The following is a 25,309-nucleotide window of genomic DNA, read 5'->3' on the forward strand; positions in this document are numbered from 1 at the left end:
GTAATTTCCTCAAAGTTACATAGAGCTTATTAGTAAGTGACAATGCCGATATTTGAATTATGGAGTCTGATCTCAGAAATACTGCACTATGCTGCCTCCCTAGATATATATACTACATGTTAAAATGTTTATTTTATGACTGTCCACACAGTAAGAAAAATACATGGGAAAGTTTGGTTTTCTGTAGGAAAAGGGACTGTATGGTAAAAGGTTAAATCAGCACTTCCTTATTTGGGTATTTACTAAACTGCTGTACCAAAGTGCAGTGGCTCAGTCAAGACTGATGTTCGTTTCTCTTTCATGTAACAGCCTAGAGGAAGGCAGGGGTCTGGCATCATCCAGGAATTGAGATTCTTTCTCTCCTATTGTTCTGCTACTCCCAAAGGTGTTGCCCATGTCTGCCTGGCTGAAGCTGGCATTATGTCCACACTTGAGCCCACAGGAAGGGGAAATGAGAGAGAGAAGAGCGCAGACTCAGATTTTTTAAAATGCCATGAGCTGGAAGTTGCACACATCACTTCTGCTCACATCCTATTTATAAGAATTTAGTCACGTGGCCACACCTAGCTGCAAGGGAGGCGAAGGCATGTAATCTTTATCTAGATGGCTCTGTGCTTTGCTAAAGCTTACAAGGGGATTCTATTTTTAAAAGAGAGAAGGAGATGAATACTGGGGGACAGTTAACAGTCTCTGACCAATTTCCAAATTAGTAACACAAATAATAATATATTTATGAGTTTGGAATTTTTAGAGTTAGTTGGCATTGGTTATAAGTGATTCTTTTCCTTATTTCTAATAAAACTATCCTGTCTTGTATATAATCAAGATAACCAGAATAATACTCTAACTCAAAGCAGGTTCTATAGTCTAAATTATATTAAAACCAGAAGAGATTCCATGCCATTGTTTTATAGCAAAAGGGATTATAAATACCATTAAGATAAGCTTCACTTTAAGGAATATTTATGGATACACCTTGTATAGGGCACCTGACTGGATATTTGGAATTAGCTTATAGGAATTAATTATAAACATGCTATTTCTTCTTTATTTGATTTGTAAGATAAGATTGATGTGTGTACATGCAGAACAAAAGGGGATTTAATAACAGGGTTCAACCTTACACCAAGTAGGCGGTCTGATTTAAAACAAACACAGCACATCAGCACACAAGCTCATAACTCTAAGCCTCTAGGCTTGATTAGCATCCTTAGGCAAATTAAGATTTCTTAAGCCCCCTAGGGGTAGGGACATACCGAATGCAGTTACCTGAGTGCTCACAGCCAGGAAAATGATGACATCTAGGACTGCAGTTTTTATTTCCAAAGAATGTTTGCTTTGGAAATTTCTGTGCACGAATGTTGATGAAAATTCACAGTGGTCCCAAGTGTTATGTAAAACAAAACACCCTTTTGGGTGCAGCAAGCCTCTGAGTTACTGCCATTTGTCACTATTTGGTATGGCTTGTTCTCTGAAGGCAGGGCTTGTTTGTTTTTCTCACATAGTTTCCACAGTCCTGCTTGCCTGAAGCGATCGTTAGTTTTAGTTCATGGACCAGGAAGGAGCTTCTCTAGGTATGGGCACTAAAATTACAGAACATGAAGCTGTAAGCATCTCACACAGCACAGTCCAGCAACTGATGGACAGATGAGGGAATTGAGGTGCTGGGAAGTTGAGGGGCTACATCATGGCTTCCTGGCTAGTACAAGACAGTTGGGTCTAGAACCTATGTCTCTAGACTCCTAGTACAGTGCTGTTTCCCAGCCCCACTTGCATTTACTAATTGCAGATATTAGGCAGTTTGGGAATGTAATCAAAGACCTACCTTTCTGTTTAAAACCCATTTAAAGTCTAAAAATCCTTGGATTCTCTAGTGAATTAGGAATTCCCTGGCACAGGTAGTCTGTCCCAAGGGCCCAGAAGGTCTCACCTTGACCAAGGCTCTTATTTAGATTTGGACGTTATTTGCAAGTGAGTTATCTATATCCAGTCATTGTAATTGTATGGATGTGTGTTTAGCACATTAATTTGTTAACTCTAAACATTTAAGTGCCCTCAATTTTTATAATTGTCTTGGCATAATATAGTTTGTTTTAATAAAACAGGAGCCTGGACAATTGAAAGTTACAGGGGCCTCATGATCTTTGAGAGATGTTTGGGTTGATGCCATGTGCAGGTACAGAGTTGAGGCGGAATAAACATTTGTTGAACTGAGTTTGAGTCCTGATCAGGGAATTAAATCTCTACTTGGTTGCTTTGCTGTTGCTTTCAGTCCTGGTGAAAATCAGCAAAGTACAATACGGGACCTGGTATGAAGACATGGACTTAGAATACTAACTCCACTTATGAGTTATGTAGCCTTCAACCAGTCATTTATGCTTCCAGAATCTCAGTTTTTTCATCTGTGATGTGGGGATAAGATCACTTGCTTCACAGTAGCGTTGTGAAGTAGGGTTATATCTTCAAGAAAGACGATGTTTGTGCAAATCTTTTAAAATGGGAGGCGCTACTCAAACGTGAAGCATATTGGTTTTTGTTACTACTGTGGTAGCTTTATTATTATATTATTACAATTGTAGTTGATTTCCAGTTCAGTGGCCCATGTTCTAGTAAGTTAGGTTGTTGCAAACTAGATGAGAAAAGGTACCACGCTTGATTATAGGAGAGTGCGTTTGGCCCATACAGTCTTACAGTGATCTGAGAACCTGACATCCAGCAGTGTAACATCAGACCCAGGATACCTTTGTCAACTGATGGGATACCTTCTTTGGATAACCCCTCACCCGCACCCCTCTGCCCACCAAACTGCTGGGGAGGTGACTCATTAGTTCAGAATCACCCCACCCCCACCCCAGGAAATAAGCAGCAATAAGTGATACGTGACCACCAGCACGTTCCTCTGGTCTCTAGAATACCTGTTCTCTGCAAACCACCTTCATCTCCTGAGGTCCACATGGCTGTAGGAAGGTGGCCAAGAAGACAAAACACTGTCCTTGAGCAGCCACAGGGACTTCCCTGTCTTCTGAACGTGCATGACACTGACAGTCTGAAACCCTCATGCTGTCTTGGTTGTCTTGTCTTCTTCTTCTTCTTTTTTTTTTTTTTGGTAATAAAATCTCACAAACACGAAAATTTGGGAACATTTGTTCTAGACATAAACTCTTCCCTCCAATAGAGACCCAGTTCCTTATTAGAGCTCTACCTTTGTCAAGGTTCTTACGTTACTCTTGCTGATTAAGATGGGGAGACATTCTTAGTAGAGCTCTGGCAAGGAAGGTGCACATGTAAAAGTTCAGAGGTCACTAAGTCCCTGGAAGTCCAAGTCTTTGAGGGATTCATTGTGTGAGACACTGAGGCAGGAGAGGACAAGGGCCAAATAGGCTAGCCTTGCAGACCAATGAAAGGAGATGGCCATGGTCCCTGTGGGCAGTAGGGAGCCACAGAAGTGTGTTAAGCTGGATAAGGCTTGCATTTGATCCCTCTTCTCCTTCTCTGATCCTTTGCTTCGAGGCCCACAGAGCTCCTGGGCCTCTGCACATGGGAACCAGAAAAATGACATCTAAAGGCGTATGTTCCGGAATAATAGCTTAGTGGGGTAGAAGGGCAAGTGATTTCCTTGAAAGGGAGAAGTAATAAAGAGGTAGATTACTTTTGGCTTTATAGCAGAGGGAAGATTAAATACTTTGAAGTCAGAAGAAGTCAGTCAGAGACCCTGTTGTCAGGGTCCAGTGTGAGGGGCCATGCCCAGAAGTCTTCCAGGAGCCTGTCCATGGTCACATATGACTCCCACCAACTGGGGCCTGCACTCTGTGAGAACAAGTTCAATTCTGATCAGCCATGACCAGGTCTATCTCCAGTCTGCCTGCGCTTTTCTTAGTCTAGAAAGAACTGAGCACTGTAAGCTAGCTTTACGTCATAGCAAAGCTGGCCTGAAGATCAAAGGAACCTGTACCAAGACCGTATGGTTACTGCAGGGAGTCACTGCGTGATCCGGGTTTGTCCTGCATCGTAGGTAAACATTCTTGGCCTCTCAAGACAAACACAGCTTTTGGCATTGAAAATGGTTTTCAGGTTTACATGTGGGCATGTTGGTAGTTCTATAACAAACATGAGCCATAGAGGAGGTCCATCCTGAAAATCATAATGGGGATGGGATCTGTGTAATTAGAGGTATAAACACAAAAAATGGAGTAATTTGAACTAATCTTTGATGAACTTATTTAATATAATTAGGCTATTTTAGCAAACAATATTGTGATGGAATGAACACCTTAATCTACAAACTGGAAAAGAAGTGGGAAGAGCCAGAGAACTTGGAATGATTTCATAATTTTGCCTGGGTCTGGCCCTGGTTTCTTCTTTTATCCTGAGAACCAGTGGGAAGGAGCTTTCCTTTTGGAAAACGTGAGGTGTATATGTGTGTCCTTCTACCTCCCTGACTGATTTTAGCCCAGAACACAGGGACTGCTTTTGTTACATGAAATTAGTAAAAAAGCAGAAGAACATATTCTGCAGGGGCAGTTTGGGTTGGCTGATAGATTTGTGATGTTGCCTTGAGAACTACCCTTCTTCCTTTTCATTGCTTCAAAGAGTAGCAGTAGGACCCAAAGTGAGAGTAACAGGGAGACAAGGAACTTCTTTCACCTCAGGGGGTGTCCACTGATAGAGAGTGACCTGCCTTTTGGGCAAATCAGCTAATGCTTTGGCATGGTAGGCAGGCATCTGTGAGGGATGCAGAGAAGGGCATTCTGATATAGATGATATTGCTGGAGGATAAGCTTAGAAGAGCTCTAAAGTTCCCTTTAATTGAAGGGCTTAGCACTCTGGAGAAAGGGAGAGGAAGAGAGGGTGGGGAAAGGAGGGGGGAGGGGGAGAGGGGAGGGAAGGAGAGAGGGAAGTAGAGGGACAGGAGGAGGAGGAGAGAGGGGAGGGGAGGGAGACAATTAATTCCTTTCCTAATTGTAAATATGCCAACTGAAGTTTAGAGAGATTATTATTTCAACTACTGAGTGAAGCCTAATTTAATTTCCTTTTGATTTGTTCTCTTTTTTTTGTCCTTTTCTCAGTTTGCTGTGGCTACTCCTCCTTTTACTTTTCTTTCTCCTTTTTAAAAGAAACTGGTAAATAGAAGAATTTTAGTACAGTTTAGTACAACGCCATTGGAAAAAAATCAAGAGTTTATTTTATCTGGGGATTTTAGAAACACCGACTCTGAGAGAAACCATGAGAATGTGCTGTGGAACAGAACTGTAAAACGCACAGTCAGTTACACAGGTATTTTAAATCTGATGGTTCTGGGGGTGTGATTTGATTAGGTAGTTACCCTTGTAAAGGAGTAACTTAATCTGTGAGACACTCCCCCAGTAGAAAATTCATACTGCCCTGGTTTAAAATAATTTCTTCACAAATTGCACTTAAAAATAATTGGAAATTTTAAAAAACCAAATCTAATTTTTCAATAAAAAAAATTAACTTTAAAAATTCCTCCCTGGTGGTCCAGTATTATTAAATATTCTAGATTTTTTTATCTTGCTTTATTGGAAGGAGAAAAACAATTATCTGTAAATGTAATTTTTAATGCATGGTAATAAAAATAAATGGCATAGTTCTGCAGTTCACCTAAATCTTCTTCCCTGGTGGTCTAGTGGTATTAAATAATCAGTACCACATGTATTCATCATTTGCTGACAGCAAAAGAAAAACTTTGGCATTTTATTGTCTAAAGAAACAGGCATGATGCTACTTAGGCTTCTGGGGCGACATTGCTGATGGTCTGTGAAGAAACCTTCATTTTCCTTGCTGGTGGGGCTGCGCTTTCTGTTAATTTACAGGGCAATTAGTATGGAACCAGAGACAGGCATTCTTTACAAGGTTGATTTGAGTTCCTCTTGCAGGTTGACCCTAAGAGTTTTTTAGCTTTTTTGCTGCATTAATTGGGGCAATGAAAATATATTATATATTGTTAACTCTGTGTTGGGTGGGAAACTATTGCAGTTGGGTAGCACCAAAAAATGAGCACTGAATAAGTCCTCTTTTCTTTGCAATTGTGTTGAAGGTGAATTGTTAGCAATCTCAGGAGAACATCTCAACACACACGGCAAACTTTAAACTTGAAAATTGATTCACATTTCTGTTATGTGTGTTAGAAAACATGCCTTGTTTCCTCTTGTGAAAAAAGACACACTTATAAAAGCTTAAGTAAGAAAGTTGTCAGTGCCCTTGTTGGGGTATGTGATAAATACAGTGGTTATCTACTGTACTGGAAAATACATTGGTTGTCTGGAGTACACAGATGTGATCTGTATGTCATATTTTAGGAGGTACAATGAAAGGCAAAGTGATCTCATTTGCATACATATTTATTTATACATATTTATTGCCAAAGCAATAAAGTCACTTCTTCCCTAGAAATACATGCCTTACATAATTGAAGTGATTGGTAAAAAAGTAGAGGCATGATGGTTATGAATGTTGATATGTTTAATGAGGTGACTTTTGTCCCCTGATGCATCAGTAGAGGGAAAATGGAGGCCTCACACCAGTTGTTATTTCTGAGGGGGTGGCACCATTTTATAGCAATAAGCCCTCATACAGTGTTGAGTTCAAATCCTACTACCCTTCCTTATTAGCTGTGTAACATCAAGCAACTTAAATTGCCTGAGTCTTAATTTCTTCACTTGTAAAATGGAGGATAAGAACACGTACCTAGGGCTTCCCTGGTGGCGCAGTGGTTGAGAGTCCGCCTGCCGACGCAGGGGACACGGGTTCGTGCCCCGGTCTGGGAAGGTCCCACATGCCCGCGTACCGCAAAAAAAAAAAAAAAAAAAAAAAGAACACGTACCTTATGATGCTAAGGATTGAGTGAGTGATCTCTTGGCACAATGGCTGGCACATACTAAGTGTTCAGTATTTGCTGGCTTAAAAAAAAAGAAAAATTATGATGTGAACTACCACTTTCAATGTTTTGGGGACATTTGTTACTTTAAATTAAAAAAAAATTCTTCTCCAAAATTACTATTGTCTTGGATCATTCCATAAAAATGAGATCTTTTTTTTTTAAAGGGAGATAGTAACCTTGTAAATTCATAAGCTTATATGAATCAAGAAAATTAAATCAAGAAAGAGCAACACTCTCTGAGCTCATTTTCCTTAGAAGTTCCTCAAACTGCCTTCAGACCTACCTTATTCTGACTACCTTAAGCTATGGAAAGAGCAAAATGTAGACATTTAATGTCGTCTCAAATGCCCAGAGCTTACTATGCTCCGAAGTGTCTAGAAATAAGAAGTACTCCTTAGGTTGTTATGAGATGCAACTTTGATTTCACAATTTTGAGAAGGTGTGATAACTCAAGGAATTCAAAGCAGAGCTGCAAAACAGACTTCACCTTTCCTGGGTCTTAACACTCCCCCTCCTTGAATTGGACACATAGGGAGTGGTGCGACCTTCTTCCTGAGAAGTCCAACTACATGGGCTGGGGACATTTGCCTCCTCAAAGAGTTTCTCCCACGTCAGCAGTATAAAGCAATTAATTTTAACTCTGATAGAAATCTTCAGTTTGTAATGGAAAACATGTGTGCTGGGGTTGAGTGCAGTTGCTGCTGCCAAGCTGTGTGTGGCAAGAGTGAATCTCCACTGAGCTCCAGAGCATTCCTGACTTTATGGCAAGTCTCTCCACTGGAGTCCTTATTAATAGGCTTTAGGTAGGTGGCTTTTTAGTGATCGACTGCAGAGCAAAAAGCTTTTTGTAAAAGGTTGGAAAGGCAGCATTCAAGCCCTGGAGGGAATAGGTTTTAATTTTGTGGTGTTTTGATTTTAAATGATATTTGACGGTGTGGCTTTGCCATTAAATTTCTCCAATTGATGCTAGCAGCATCCCTGGACTTGTGAGGGACACTCCCTAACAATGTAGCAATTACTGATTTATGTTTCAGTGATAAGAATGTGTTTTATTGTGGTCATAATATTTGTTCAATTTAACTACTATGTACTGTAAAGTGTCATAAAAACTTCTCTTCTTATCAAATGTTATGAGACAAAGGATCATGAGCTGCTCTTGATGCATGTCCTCTCTGTCCATGCTATCTGTGGGCATGCCACCACAAAGAGAGGACAGACTATGGTCCTGAGGGTGAATTTCTGCATCCTCCTACACATATTTTAAAGTCAGTTCCCAATATAGGTCGTTTAAGCATATCTGATGATTTCTTATCATTTGTTGGACTCTTTTTCAAGACTATTATCTATCCCTTTATAAAAAAGTTTAGAAAGACTCTTCATTTCTCATGGCTAGATCTCAACTTCTCATCCATCTTTCCCCAGACAGTCTCTTGGGAAGTTGTGAATCTCACTGAGTTTTGCTGTCAACATTTGAACCTGACTTAGGTTCATGTATATTCCATGACCACAGCTAAGGAGAAGGGAAAACCAAAGAGATCCTTCTTATCTTTTATTTTGATCTTTTATTATTAGGTGCCATGGTGAACCTCAACTAAGTAGGCAGTGCTATTACCTCGATGCTAGATCACCACACAAGTTCTAGGGAAAGGACTTCTCATCTGTCCTTAAACCGCCACTGTTGGGAGTGATCTCCCTTGGTTCAGATTTTCCAGCATTTCTCCATAGCCCTCTGAGTCAAGTCTATGCACCCTTAGTGATCCAGCACCTGATTATGTCTTTAGGCTCATCTCTAGGACTGCCCCACTTCACCCTCACTATCTGTTTTACCCACTACTCTAATCTCCAGTCATAGGGAACTACTTGAATTCTCCAACAGATTCACCATGTCATATTCTTCAAACCCAGCATCTTCAGAGAAGCCTTTCCTGCTGCCTCAGTGAGCTTCAGTACCATCCAGTGTGGACCAACTGGAGCTGGGTAGGTGAGGGAATACATTAGATACTGCAATGGGACCATCTTAAGAGGGTTCTTCTAGGGGCCAATCCTGTCCATTTCAATGTGAAATAGAAAAAGAAATTATTTGTAAGCCTATTTACCTCTCCTGATAGAATGAAAAGAATCACATTTTCTGTATGTGCTGTATTCCCTCTTCCATCTAGGACTGAGCTGAGACCGGTTTGTTTCTCAGCAGAACCTACTGAGGAAATCCCAGGATTGAGGGAGAAGAGTAAAACTATTTTATTGTGTAGTTGTTGGGTATTCCTTTGTCCCTTTTCTCCTGCAAAATGTGGTGACTTGTATGCTGGGTAGTGGAAAATTCCTTCATTGTTCAGGCCTAGGTAAAGAGGGAAGCACAGATGCAGACAAGGATGAGACATGTTCAATGGCAGGCATTGCTTCTGGGCAATAATTTGTATTTATCTTTTGAGACTATGTAGATATTTATGTTCACAAATGAAGAGTTTACAAAGCTGATCCCTCTATAGATTTTAAATGTGATTTTTGTTAAAATGCCAACAGTTCATTATGTTTTAAAAATTAATTATTGAACCTCTAATAACTTAATTTGTAATCATTAGGCCTAATAGTCATGGAGGGATCATGGAAGGGAGTGGGGAGATAGACTGAGGCAGGGTAGCACTGTGGTAAAGCAGTGGGCTCTGGAGACCTGCTGTGTGGCCTTAAGCAAGTTACTTGGCTTCTCTGTGGCTTAGTTTTCTCATCTATGGAAATGGGAAACGATAAACATATCCATCTCACAGAGTTGTTATGGGGAACTTATGTGTTAATTCATGTAATGTGCTTACATCAGTATCTGACTAGTTTAGTTTAGTTTAGTTTAGCTAATACTTACTGAGCACTTTCTATGATATTTTGGTCACTTATTTATTTATTTTTTAAAGCATCTGCTTGTCTTTAAATACTTCTAAAGAAGTACCAACCATGTCTGTTCACGCGCCTTTCTCCCCACTAGACTCTGAGTTCCTTTAGCTGTCTTTGTATCTGTAGCACTTACTGTGCAGGAAACATCCATAGTTATTTCTTGAATGAATTAATGAGTAAATGGTAGTGAACTACTGCTTCTTCCTGCTTTCTCCTTCATTATGGAAGAATGAAAAAGGAGTGTGAGTTCTGCCACGGTGTATGATTACTCTCTGGGGGTTGTCCAGCCACAGCAATTAACAATTCACAAAGATGATTAATCTTACACGGCTGTGCTAGTAAAATAACTTTGATAGGCTCATTGAACGGGAATTTCCCTAAAGGGTCATAGAAGCCATCTTCCTGCTTTTGGGCAGGTGGTTCTAATATAATGTAGGAATGTTAGCTGTGTACTGTTTTTAATAAATCTCCAAGAGAGAGAATTTCTTCTCTTCCTTGGTGCTAATATATAATCATTTAGTGGCCTATATCTCTTAGATAGGAATGTCAATGGGTAGTTTTAAAGGCATTAAAGATTTAGGTGAATTACAATGAAAATGAATGTCAGACTTTGGAATGAATTCTCATTCAAGTAGCTGTCTTTCCTACTTCAGAAATTCTTTGAAAATAAAGCTTGATAAGTATCAATCCTATGTTGTTTAACTGGAATCCTATGTAAGAGGTCTATTGATATACCGATTGATGTTCCTGATCCGGTCTTTACTGAGTGCTTTCTCTGTGCTAGGCACCAGGCTCTCAGGGCTAGGCTATAGTAGTGTGTACTGTGCATATGGTCCCTGCCCCTTTGGAGCTTGTACTCTAATGATAAAGCTAGACTTTGAACAAGCAATTAAAAAGGCACTATGTATTTTACAGAAGATCTTGGTCAAGGGAATCTTTCTGGGAGAATGACCTTTAAAGAATAGAAAAGGGGAGAAATTCACTCAGACAAGGATGGAGAAGAAGGCAGGGGTCAGATCATGCCAGCTTTTACAGGGCACATGTGGTGGCATTGGATTGCGTCCACTTAGCTAAGCTGAACCGTATTTCCCAGAAATCCCTTGCTTGTATGACTCTGGGTTGGTTAGGCCACCAAAGACATTTTGCAGGAGATTTAGAAGGCAGAAGTGAAGCACCAGCCATACGTTTCATGCACTGAAGGTTGGTGCAGGGCTTCCTGTGCTGCGGGGGATCGTGCATGCTGTCTTAGATCCACTAGCTCACCTTAATGGTGTGAGGCAGCACCTGGATCTACTGCTCCTCAAGCTCCCCCCAGATCTCCTACTTCAGCTTCTTCGTGTCCTGGGCCATGAGGGGACAGCTCCATGGCCAAAGTTGAAATTGGAGGTAGTGAGAAGCAGACATGGGTTCCAATTTGTCCTTGTGGATTCCAGTTCATCCTCATGAGTTGCAATTTGTTCTTGCTCTCATCCACATCCAGCTGGCCTTCTGATCACCGCCTTTCTGATCTATGATAACTTCAGGCTCAGAACTAGATACAGAGGCAATGGCCAAGATAGACTACTCCATCAGCTCCCACAATTGTGTAAGGCCTACTCCTTCTACGAAAGCACTTTCTTTATTATAGTGGTTCTTCTTGTCTGGCTGATATACCATGAAAATAATTTTGATGCCCTTGAAACCTCCAAGTGGAGGTGTTTTTGTTTCTTTCTCTTCACTTCTGACCAATAGCTTGTAATGTATCCATATGGCATTTTGTGTTGTTTTTTTCCCCTTCTCCTTCTTGAAATCTCTCCAGGATTATGTTATACAGTCTCATCTCTGTCAATTTCTAATATTTAGGTATAGGGTCTTCTCTGCAAAGGGAGAAGGTGGTCATCATTGACCTTGCTAGGTTGTCTTCCTCATCTTTGTCCTTACCTGGGCCTCTTAATGGAAGACAAAAGGCAATGCAAGATGAACGACCACAGGGACATCTTTTTGTTTGGGTTTTCATGGATTGTGATCACCAAGAGGTTCCTAACCTGCTTCTAGAGGAAAAATGATTGTTGGCCTGAACTGTCCAACCAACCCTTTATGTCTTGGAGGATAAAGATAATTAAAATGGACAATAGTGATTTTCCATTTCCTCTGGCTGGAAATGATATTAATACCCATGACCAAATAGGAATTTATTGATATCAATTTTCATAAGTCACCTACCAAGTTTGGATGCAAACCAGTAACCTCAAACTCCCCATGTACAAAGCTGAACTCTTACTCCTTCCTTTCAAAAATCTGCTTTTTCTCCAGTATTCATTATCTTAGTTAATGACACTGGTATTCATCCTGTTATCCAAACTGGAAACTTGGGCCCCATTCTTGCCTCATCATTGGAGACATAGTATCCCATCACTAACCTCTAGATCCATAAACTTCATTTTCTGTTCTTGCCTTACCTTCCTTCCTCTGGATAACAAGTCAGACTGGTCTAAGTGTGCTGGTTTGTTTACTCATTCATTTAACCAACCTTTGTTCCTACTGTATGCCAGCCAGTGAACAGAGTACTGGGGATGCAAAGCCCAACAAGTTGGAGTCCTTATGTTACAGTTTATATTTTAGTGAATTTATGGACAAATTATTAGGCAGTTGTAATCCAGAGTGGGGACACGTGTGAAGGAAACCTAACCCAATCTTAAGGAGTCCGAAAGGCTTGCAGAGGACTGACATAGTAAGAGTGAGAAGGTGAGGGGATTTGGAGGGGAGGGAAGGAAGAGAGGAATTACTTTTGCTAAGGAGACAGGATTCCTCAGAATCCTCTATTCCATGGGAGCAGGGAAATAGGGGAAGTCTTCAGCTTGTTCTTTCTTTGAGGTTTGTTTGGGATGTGTTTTTTCCAATATTTTGCATCTAACTTTGTTTCTGGATGTGTGTGTGTGTGTGTGTGTGTGTGTGTGTGTGTACTTACCTATCTCCTTACCTCTTTTTACCTATTTCATCCCTAATGTCCTCAGACCACAGAAAAAATTGAATTAGATAGGGTAAGATGCTGGGACTGGATTCAAACATGCTTTAATTCTCTACAAGTGCCTGATTATGATTTAAGGGAGACACTGATTAAAAACACAGGGAGAATGGGTCTACATTTTAAGGCACCAACATGCAGGGGCAAATGTGCTTGAAAATGATAGTTCAAAAAACATTGCTCCTGAGGTATGTATGCAGCTGTGATTGGCAAGAACGGCACAGAGATTTTTGTGTCAGTGTAGGACAAAGCTGAAGTAACCTGATATAGACAATATGTGAAACTTCCCTGAGATTTCCAAGGAACACTCAGGTGATTCAGATGCAAAAGTCCACAGAGCCCAGTTTTAAGAAACAGTGCTCTAAAAGAATCAGCTTAAAATGAGACATTTAATTTCTTTTTTTTCTGTGTCCCCATGGAATTGTTTTCCATTCGTTTTTGGCTTTTCCTGAAGACATTTCCACATGACGACATAGGGAGAGCACGTTTGCAAATCACATTCAGGGTGGTGAGAGATAATGAAATTGAAGTGTCAGCAGTTTGCAAAAGGAAAGCTTTTTTTTTTTCCCTCTCAAGCTCTGTTATTACCTTATACAATTTGCACTTTATTTTGAAGCACATGTATAGAAGTAAGCAAATTATTAATTCAAGCTTGTCTTCAATTTTGTGCTTGGCCTGCAAACCTCTAACATCTCTCCCAGTTCCCCAGGTGGACTGCTGAAGGCTTGGTGATAGGCTGAGGTGGTCATATTCATTATTCAATATGAGCTGCAAGCAATTTGATATTTCACGCGAGCATGTGGCAGACCTGAGAGAGAGGTGGGGGAAAGTGTCATTCAGGGGAATACAGTCTAGGCTGCTACCATTTTCATGTTTAGCTGAAGGCTTAACATTAGCTGTGGTCACAGACTCCAAGGATAAGGATAATTCCATTGAGAATTCTGGCTACAACCAGGTATTTTTGTCTCTGTGACCTGTCCTATTTCTCTGCACAGGAGAGCACATCTTGAGCCAGGCCATATGCTCAGCGTCACAGGGCTTTGTGTGTTCCATCTGGAGCACTGGGAATAATGAGATCCTGAGCAGCAAAGGGCAGAGTTCCTGGAAAGCAGCCATACTTGGTGGAGGTGGGGAATGCTCATGGCCCACGGCTCCTGGGGCTCTGGAAACATTTCTAGATGGCGTCTGCGTCGTCTGTCAGCGCCTCCATTCCGCTGGTGGGCACTCACACCGTTTGAAAGAGCCCCGGACCTTATGCCCAGTTATAAGAGCAATGTGCCCACAATCTTCCTTCCTCACACAGCTAAAAGTGTCTTTTTTTCTGCTCTGTAGTTGTAGGTTGCCACCAGGCTTTAGGATTACAGTCCTGCATAATTTTAAAAGTGTAGAGGAGTCCTGAGGCCAAGCATTTAAGAACTGCTTCTCAAAAGTGATGAGACTTTCTCTCAAACAGACGCTGTAGCATACATCAAGCGAGGGTTTCTCCTTTCAAAACAGCCACTTTGAAATCCTATATTCCTAGTTTAGTGATGTCATTGCTCAGTCCACTTTTAAATCTGTTTTAGAGCTGTCTTGTTGGCCAGTTTTTTATTTCATTTTCAAACTTTGTTTTTGATCCATAATGCTTAATCTCCATTGATAACCTACATTGCTAATCAAATAAGGCTTCAAATGACTTTGGATTCTTTGCAACAATAAAATCCATCACTCAAGGGACCAACATGTGCAACCAGTAACGTTGTATTATATCAGAAGGATATACCTGAGTTCAGAATGCAGCTCCTCGAAAGGAGCTACAAAAATGTTTTGATAAAAGCAGTATCATGGGAATCACATATCTTTCCAGGATTCTGCTTTGAGGGAGATACCTTTTGTTGAGAATGTTTAAGTCCTGCCATATTTTTCAAAACTTGATCTCATTATTTTATAGATTTATCTCATAGCTGAAAAATACAGGACATACACCCACATGGAGTTTTTATTTTCAAGCTGAGTGCATTTTTCTATGCTACAATAAAATCTTATGAGTTGTCATATATCTTTTTGGTTGAGTAATAACTTTATCTTGTTTTCAGTGCTCTGTGATAATCTTCAGAAATAGATAAGTACAAGTGAATGCCTCACCCCACTGATGTCTCATCGACCTTCCACGGGACAGGAAGTCTGTTGGTGCTACTTTTATTTTTATTTTATTTTTTTAGTTGCACCGCATGGCTTATGAGATCTTAGTTCCTCAGACCAGGGATTGAACCCAGTCCCTCGGCAGTGAAAGTGCTGAGTCCTAACCATTGGACTGCCAGGGAATTCCCCTGTTGGTGCTACTTTTAAAAGGATGCATTATGTTTTCTGTGTTCATGGGAGCCTGTCTGGTGATTATATTTTAGAACAATTTGTACACTTCCTGGGAAAGAAAAAAAATGGTAGCGTGCTTTGCAAATCTTTTAGGAAAGAGAAAGCTCAGCATTTCTTTCTTTTTTTTTTGCGGTACGCGGGCCTCTACACTGTTGTGGCCTCTCCCGTTGCGGAGTACAGGCTTCGGACGCGCAGGCTCAGCGGCTATGGCTCAAGGGCGCAGCCGCTCCGCGGCATGTGGGATCCTCCCAGACCGGGGCACGAACCCGCATCCCCTGCATCAGCAGGCGGACTCTCAACCACTGCGCCACCAGGGAAACCCAGCATTTTTTGTTAGAATCATCTTTCACTCAGTTGTGTAACATCCTTTGCAGGTGAGTTACCCAGGGCAGTTTTGGTGGTGTCCAGGACAAGACTGAAGGGTTAAATGCAATCATTACTCTGAACAATGGAGGATTACCTATTCGGTCTTTTAGAGAGAGACACAGGGTATTGATCCAGTTCTGCTGTGAAGTTCTTTGTTTATCAATGAATTCTAAACAGAAAACATCTTGAAAACACCTTGAAGATGCAGGAGCAGAGGCATTTTCGGAAACATCAGGGATAGGCAGGCTTTTGAGTTTAAAAATGTAGGAGCCTACACCTACATCACCGAATTATCTAATGTTAGTACTATTTTTAAAAAATGGGGAACTACATGGGTTGATAGATTATAAACTGACTCATCCATTTACCTGCTTGTCTTCACTTTCCCACTTCTACCATTGCAATCTCTGGCACATGTGATTTACTTAGAGGTACTAGTATATAATGTGCTCAGTGAACATCACTGAAAACAAAAGAGGAACAGCTTAACACTTCTTCCAGTGTTTATTTTCTTGAAAACATTATATACATTAGAAAATTATTTTGTGTGTCTATATATCATTATATATTTTGTATTCTTATATAGATTATATTTTATCACTTCTCAGTGAGACACAGAAGCTCAGGTCAAGTACTGTGGTTATAACCAAAAGCTAATGTCAGAGTTGAGATTCAGTCTTTTTGCCTCCAAAGCACAAACTCTTTGCATTACATCAAACTGTTTTTTTCCCCCAATAAAGAGTCAGTTGAAATGGAAGTTTTTTGTTTTTGTTTTTAAGTGAACTAGCTTAAGCATTATTCTGAAAAATATATCGTGATGAACTGTGATGGTATGTTATGTTTCCCCATAATATACTGCTTAAGGTCATGACTGGATGGGTGATCATTGATTAGAGGATGGGGAACCTAGATATTTCCCTGGGGAAGGATCCACTTATTAATATGCATTTAAGGTTCCTCCATGGCTTAATAGCCCATTTCTATTTATCACTGAATAATATTCCCTTGTATGGAGGTACCAAGGTTTGTTTACCCTTCACCTCCTGGAGGACATCTTGATTGCTTCCGTTGTTGGCAATTACGAATAAAGCTACTCCTAACATTTGCATGCGGGTTTCTGTGTAAACATAAGTTCTCAACTTATTTAGGTAAATATCTAAGAGTGTGACTGCTGGGTCATATAGTAAGATTATATTGAGCTTTATAGGAAACTGCAAAAGATCAGTGTTTTTTTTTTTTTTAATATTTTAACATCTTTATTGGAATGTAATTGCTTTACAATGATGTGCTTGTTTCTGCTGCATAACAAAGTGAATCAGCTATACATATACATATATCCCCATATCTCCTCCCTCCTGCATCCCTCCCACACTCCCTATCACACCCCTCTAGGTGGACACAAAGCACTGAGCTGATCTCCCTGTGCTATGCGGCTGCTTCCCACTAGATATCTAATTTACATTTGGTACTGTATATATGTCCATGCCACTGTCTCACTTTGTCCCAGCTTACCCTTCCCCCTCTTCATGTCCTCAAGTCCATTCTCTATATCTGCATCTTTATTTCTGACCTACCCCTAGGTTCTTCAGAACCTTTTTTTTTTTTTTAGATTCCATATATATGTGTTAGCATACAGTATTTGTTTTTCTCTTTCTGACTTACTTCACTCTGTATGACAGACTCTAGGTCCATCCACCTCACTACAATAACTCAATTTCATTTCTTTTTATGGCCCAGTAATATTCCATTGTATATATGTGCCACATCTTCTTTATCCATTCATCTGTTGATGGACACTTAGGTTGCTTCCATGTCCTGGCTATTGTAAACAGAGCTGCAATGAACATTGTGGTACATGACTCTTTTTGAATTATGGTTTTCTCAGTGTATATGCCAAGTAGTGGGATTGCTGGGTTGTATGGTATTCTATTTTTAGTTTTGTGAGGAGCCTCCATACTGTTCTCCATAGTGGCTGTATCAATTTACATTCCCACCAACAGTGCAAGAAGGTTCCCTTTTCTCCACACCCTCTCCAGCATTTATTGTGTGTAGATTTTTTGATGATGGCCATTCTGACTGGTGTGAGGTGATATCTCATTGTAGTTTTGATTCGCAATTTCTCTAGTGATTAGTGATGTTAAGCATCCTTTCATGTGTTTGTTGGCAATCTGTATATCTTCTTTGGAGAAATGTCTATTTAGGTTTTCTGCCCATTTTTGTATTGCGTTGTTTGTGTTTTTGATATTGAACTGTATGAGCTGCTTGTATATTTTGGAGATTAATCCTTTGTCCGTTGCTTCATTTGCAAATATTTTCTCCCATTCTGAGGGTTGTCTTTTCATCTTGTTTATGGTTTCCTTTGCTGTGCAAAAGCTTTGAAGTTTCATTAGGTCCCATTTGTTTATTCTTGTTTTTATTTCCATTTCTCTAGGAGGTGGGTCAAAAAGGATGTTGCTGTGATTTAAGTCATCGAGTGTCCTGCCTATGTTTTCCTCTAAGAGTTTTATAGTGTCTGGCCTTACATTTAGGTCTTTAATCCATTTTGAGTTTATTTTTGTGTATGGTGTTAGGGAGTGTTTTAATTTCATTCTTTTACATGTAGCTGTTCAGTTTTCCCAGTACCACTTATTGAAGAGACTGTCTTTTCTCCATTGTATATTCTTGCCTCTTTTATCAAAGATAAGGTGACCATATGTGCGTGAGTTTATCTCTGGGCTTTTTATACTGTTCCATTGAAGATCAGTGTTTTTTAACTTAGAGTTTCAGAGTAATGGGGGAAAGTTGAGCTGGCTGTGCTTTGCTGCTGCTCCCAAAACTTAGACCAGAGAAGTTCTGATTTTATGAACTTTATTTATTGAGTTTCTGAGTAAGATTGCATTTACAAAAGGATTCTGCTGCTAAAAAAACAGTTTGAAAGCTGTTGAATACCTATTGTGCCATTACAAAGGTCCTTTTTCCCCACCTTCTCCTCTACTCTTGATCTTGACAGGGAGTACAATAGGTGAACTTCATTGCAAGGCAGGTAATTAGTAGGACTTTTGAATGTCACATTGCAGTAGACCCAGCGCTGATCACACTGGTGAGAAGGCAGACAGACCTCTCCTGGAGAAAGATAACATTACAGTCTGAGAACAAGGAAATTGTCCTAACAATAGCATATGAGAGTGCTCTGCAGCAGAACATAACTCCCCAGAGGCTTACAGCTATGCAGTTATTTGTCTAGATAAATACACACACCACCCACTTGTGTACACACCACTGATGACTGATATGTACAGCCTTAATTGACTCTTTTATGTTGCTACAGAGACCGTGTCTTAGTAGTTGGTAGTGTAGCCTCAGGATGGGTTTGAATCCTAGTTTCACCACTAAATTCCCATCTGACCTTGGGAAATGATTGATTCTCTCTAAACCTCAGGTTAGTCGTCCATAAAATGAGGTAATGGTAGTATCTACCTTGTAGGGTTGTTGTGTGGACATAATGAGAAGATATATGTAAAGCCCAATTCCTAGCACATAGTATGTTCTCAGTGAATGCTAGACATACAGAAAACTACCTTTCTTTTTTAAACTCCCATATTTTGGTCATTTTTCCCCAAATGAGGTTCCAGAGGTAGGATTAAGTAGGGTGGTGTTTAATAGCCTTCATGTTATCCCACTCAAGAATCCCTATCATTTTGGCAACTGGGTTTATTTAACCCCCATCCACCACTCTCCTTACTTTTCCAGCTCAGTCCCTCCCAGATTTCAGTTCCATTCCTAACTCCAGGCAGATGGTTTAAAGGAGTCCAAGGACATGTGCTCATTGATCTGCTTGGTTGGTTTTTGCATCTGGCCTCATTCTGAGCCTGACAGTTCAGTTCTTCTGTGGCTGAGGCCCTGCCATGTGTACCTCTTTCTGAGTGATATTAGAAGAGTTTTTTCCCCAGTGTTTTATTTCCTGCATTGTTTCTTGTCTCTGAACTGAAGTTCTCCCCATAGCTGAGTCATCATAAGCCTGTGCGTGCGCGCGCGCGCGCGCACACCCACCCACCCACACACACACACACACACCTTTAATGACTCTCATTTGGCTGTAAGCTGATCACCTGCCATGTCCTGCCTAGACTGGAACACCAGTTGGTACTTGTTCTAATAGTTTTCTGTGCCTTTTATCCTGGTTTGGAGATGGCTTCAGCTTCACCTGCGAGGTAGTCATCCCTTGTAGCCCAGCTCAATTTTTTTTTTTTTTTTGACTTCTAGACTTTGATGTATCTTGCAATCTATTTGCTGGATGTTGACTCTCACTCTTTCCTAGTCTGACCTACTTGGATCCATTACTAGAACCTGAGCTACTGACCACAGACCCCAGTGTTACCAAAGGACATACCCTATAGATCTTATAAATTGATCAAAGAGGTAAATTGTGATATAAGGAGTGAATTATTCAGGACTTTGGCAGGAAACAGATGGCATATTCAAGATGGGTGACTGAGGAGAGATTAACAAATGGACTATTTACAAATGTGTGGGTAGGGTTTGGGAAAAGCAACTAAGCATAATGTATAACTGCTGGATTAATCCCAGCACAGAGGTATTACACCACTAGGCCTGATGGAGCAGGGGAATAAGTAGTTACTGGAACTCAGAGAGAGACAGAATATGTGTTATAAGGAGAGGGCTGCTTGACAAGTACTGGGGCCTTCAGCTGAAGCAAGCAGCCAGCACAAAGCCACCATGCCGGGAGGCAGTCAATAAAATAAATATCTTTATCTCATTCTCTTCCTTACCTTTGCTGATACACCCAATACCTGAACCCACCTGAATGCCTGAGAGCAAGGGAGCCCACTGATTCAGTTCACACAGGTTACCCAGAGTAGTGAGAAGTGTAGAGAGTGGGACCTGAAGGGGCAAACAGAAGCAAGGGGTCCCCAACTATGCATAATATCTGGCCATGGATGGCTCTGTTCTTTGTGAACACTGAGGGTAATTATGTTGCTGTTAGTATTAAGGACATTCTGCACCTTCTTAGTGACCTTATGGCTTATAGTGACTCTCTTTGATAGCTGACTACCATTCAGGCAGAATTATATGATATCGCAGATCCAGGGCTTTGGCAATAATAATAATGTTGTTTTGACCCTAAACTTTGTATGATAGGTCAAAGGCAATAACATCTTGGAAATGATGCTTTGAGGATGGGAAGAGAATCTATTGTTTTATTTATGATTATTAAGTAAATTTCATGGATTGAGTCACAGTACTCCAAAAAAGTTTGTTTCATCAACTTCCATAATACATAATTTTATGCTCATGTACATGTGTAAAATCTCTATTCAAGGGTGTGCTACTTAAAAAAGAATCAAATGGGTCCAAAAGAAATCTAGTTTTCAAAACAGGTAAATGAGGGGGTTATTTACACCAATAAATGTTCCTTGCTTCTCAAAGTGATTGAGTATATGTTCCATTAGAGTAGCAGAATCCCAGTAATTTTTTTTTTTTTTTTTTTTTTTGCGATACGCGGGCCTCTCACTGTTGTGGCCTCTCCCCCTCTCCCGTTGCGGAGCACAGGCTCCGGACGCGCAGGCTCAGTGGCCATGGCTCACGGGCCCAGCCGCTCCGCGGCATGTGGGATCTTCCAGACCGGGGCACGAACCCGTGTCCCCTGCATCAGCAGGCAGACTCTCAACCACTGCGCCACCAGAGAAGCCCAGAATCACAGTAATTTAACATGAAATATGACTTGATTTACCAGACTGTAATTTTCAAGTCTTTGAGTAAAGGTAGACTGATACTAATAATATGTGTAAGAATGAATACTATTTAGGATTAATAGTAACTTCATAGACTCTGTGGTTGGAAGAGTCCTTGGAGTATATGGTGCATTTACTCAGCTAATGCCTGGACCCCTTCTTCTGTACCCTCCAAAAAGGTCATCTGAGCTATGCTTGACATTATTTCCTCAACAAGTAACATTTGTCATGGTTCAGATAAACATAGTCTTAATTTATCATAGTAATATGGCTAATTCCATTATAATTGTCTATTATTGAAATAGAAATTTACTAGTGTATGAAAATAATCAGGTTTGAACTGCAAGAGTTCTCATTTGCATCAAATACTTTTTAATTGGGGGATGACAGGGTAGGGGACTGGCTGAATTGAGATGAAGCTGATGAAAGAGACCTTGAGAGATGAAGGGCCTAACATCTCACTTTGGATAGGACCTTTGATGCCCATTTTACAGATGCTCGCCCCCCACTGGTAAGTATGATGCCCAAGGTCATGGAGTTGGTGAGCAGGAACTTGAACTCAGAGCACCCTCCACCGGGTCAGCCTTCCTTAGATGAACTTATAAAGGGCAGGAAGGGTGAAGAAAGAGGCTTCCCCTGGCTGGAAGCCTTTATTTCATAAGGTGAAAATGGAGCTGAATATTGCTCAACATTGGTCTGGTACTGAAACACGTGGACAGGGTTCATTCTCATTTCTAGGGAAGGAAATGAAAGGCCTTTATGCATACCTATAAATTCTGCCTTTTACAGTAGCCTAATGGAATGAAGAAGTTAAAAATAGCCAATTTCATTTTCCTACTGGATACAATTGGCTGGTCAAATGTATCAATTTGGTAGATTCAGCTGATAGAATTGAAGCTAGCATCCTGTTTAGCAAAATATAAACGTGGTTAATATGACTGATTCTTTTCTTCCATTTTGTACATATTATCAATATAATGGCTTCCACCTTCGCTGGTAATTAATCCCCTCAAGCTCCCATTCTAACTTGCTGAAGGCAGGCCCAGTTTTGGAGAAGGAGCTTAGGTAGCAGATCATGTGATAATTCCTTGAAGCCAGGCTGTTGATAATCCCTGGCCTGGCTGCCTTAAAATTGCTGGGGTAGATTGCCAGGCTGCCCTCTGGAGATTCCAGCCCTGTGGAACAGACCAGTATACGATCTCCCCAGATAATTCTGAAATTCCTCTAGGTTTTGGGGGCTAATGATCAAAGATTATGTTTCCAAGGACTTAAAATTCCAAATATAGTTTTCTCCTCAGCCTTTAAGAATCCTCTGAAAAAATGTAAATGTTCTGGCAAAGTTAATACTTAAGGCCTTTCATCTTGTAGGGGAGAGCAGTGGGGCTGGTCGGTGGGACAGCAGAGAGACAGTGGGGCAGGAGAAGGTGGAAGATGGTGGAGGGGAGGCCTGAGGAATGAGGACTCGGGAATCAAAAAGTCCGGGGGGGGAGAATCAAAGAGGAACTTGGCCCATTTGACAAACATGCTCAGGGCCAGCTCTGGATGAGTGAACACAGCTTGTAACCTTTGCTATCCTACTTCCTTTTAGATGAAGATGATAATTATAATAAGTGGGGTAGAGGGTTGTTAGCTTTCAAGAATTTGTATGGTATTGTGATTTTTATCCTCTTCTCAACCTAAGAAACAAAATGAAATTGAACAGTTAAGCAAACTAACCAGCAAGTCTGAGTGCTGAATGCAGTCTTTGAGAACTTTTATTAGAATTTATTAGATGTGAAAGTATCCAACTGCATCCTGAGGAGGCCACTTTTGCAATTTGATAGTGGAAAGTTGAAGGTTCCAGTAGTGAGTATCATATTTTTCTTAACTTTGAAGAAGGTAAATATACAATAATTGAGTATATTCTACAGTCCTAAAGGAAACAGTGTTCTCATGGCATATGTGGGGGGAAAAGTGGAGTGTTGGTGAAATCCTGAAGTTCCTCAGTGTTTGGCCCTGGTGCTGGCCCCAGGCTGAGGCTGCAGAGATGGACCAGACACAGAGCTGCCCCCTCTCAGGTATGAGGCCAGCAGCCTAAATGGCCAACAATGAGCAGTTTAGTTAGTTGAAAAATATTGTAATTTAAAAGAGCTACTGATGGGGAATTCCCTGGCAGTCCAGTGGTTAGGACCACTGCAGGGGACATGGGTTCAATCCCCGGTCAGGGAACTAAGATCCCGCATGCCGTGCAGCATGGCTTAAAAAAAAAAAAAAAAAAGAGCTACCGATGCTCTTGCTCAGGAACTGGAAAAAAAAAGACCTCATTTTCTCAAGTATTTGAACAATTTTTAGGTTATCTGAGATTTCACCCCAAGCTTAAGGCATTCACTTCTCCTTGAATTGTGCCTTGTCCCTTTTTCTTAAGACCATGACACATTAAACTGTGATTTACTCATCTCTGTAATTAGATGTAGTGATTAGAATCCCCTTTATCTTACTCTGCAATTTCACTCTATGGGGAATTATGAAAGAATAATAGGTAAAAAGTTCAGAATGGGGGAAATAATAAACAGAATGCTGAATGGTAAAAGGAGACAGAATGCTGAATGGATAATAAAATATTTAGTGCTTTTCAATTAACTGTTCTCACGATTAGTACACTAGTATATTATATCATAAAAATCATGTCTATTAATTTTTTGCAGCCATTATCTTGACTGTGATTTACGCCCCTCAAATCATTAACAATGCCATTACAAAGGTGGATAGAGATGAACGTCCTGGAGAGAGTTCAGGGATGTAATAGGATGATCGTTCAGGCTCACGGAGAGATTGAAGACCAGTGAATGGAGGGCAGGGGGTTTGAGAATGTGGTGCTTGGTGAGAGGAGAAAATAGAAGAGGAAGGCACAGAGCCCCAGGGTTTGAGAGACAAGCCAGTCCCTTGGTGCTAGAGTAGGGGCAGAGAGCCTTAGAGAAGGCAGTGCTGCCGTAATCCGTGGAAGACTTGGATTGTGGAAAGCCCAGTGACTTGGAGAGCATGGCTTTTCCTCATGGTGGAATTTCGTACGCACAGGGAGAAGATAAATATGTGTGTGTAAGAGTCCCCGGGGTCCTATCGGATGCAGTGAGCATTCCTGTTCCAGGTTATGCTGAAGGCTTGAGGGCAGCATTTCCATCCAGTCAAAGAAAGGGCTGTGACTCTTCATAAATAGTTCTCTTCTTGGGAAAATGAGATAAGCTGTATCACCAGAATAGTGTTAATCAAGTAGACTAGCGAAACCCCAGCTCTGTAGGATAGTCCTGCAGCCGTGCATTTTTAATTTACTCATGGAAATCCCTTTCCTTTGTATTATTTACCTGTCTGGGTGTTTATCTTCAAGTACTCAGTTAATCAATATTCAATTCATCAATCTGTTATTGGTTCTGCATCATTAGAGCCTTGAAAGTATCTTTTGGCTATACTTAAACATAGGAATTTTATTACTATTAAAAACAGTGCCTGGAAGATATTTATTGTTTTTTAGGTTTTTTTGTCGTCTCACTGGTACCTGGGACAACCATAGGGCCTTCGTGAATATAGAATCTATTTTAATTCAGGGTCTGAAATTCTAATTTTCTATCTGGGCTGCTCAGAGTGCACATTGGAGGTGGGCCAGTAAGTCCTCTTTATATTTATATTGTGCAAGTCAATGGTAGAAGCCAGAGTGAAAATCCTCTGGTTTTTAAATTTTAAATAGGCCTTTTCCAAGTGAGGTTTGGCTGCAAGACCTATCCTTTTAAAACAAGTTAATCTGTACAATTTCATAAGCAGGAAATTTAGACTAACTAATCAATCAGACAGCATTTTTAGCAGCTTAGTATACTAATGAGTTAACACCATTTTTAAGCATAACATTTCTCTCTACTCTAATACCAGCCATGGAAGTCAGCATTACTGCTCATAGCCTGATCTTGAAAGACTAGACTGAAACCTCAAGAAATTAAAAAAAAATTTTGATAGCAATGTTTTATAATCCAGAGTTCAGGTGTTATATTTTTCTAGATTACTGTCTTCCTAATTCCCATTATGAGATTATATACATATAAAATATAA

Source organism: Monodon monoceros, unplaced genomic scaffold (assembly GCF_005190385.1).
Source record: "Monodon monoceros isolate NGI ecotype Baffin Bay Population unplaced genomic scaffold, NGI_Narwhal_1 Super_Scaffold_16, whole genome shotgun sequence".
Lineage (NCBI taxonomy): Eukaryota > Metazoa > Chordata > Mammalia > Artiodactyla > Monodontidae > Monodon > Monodon monoceros.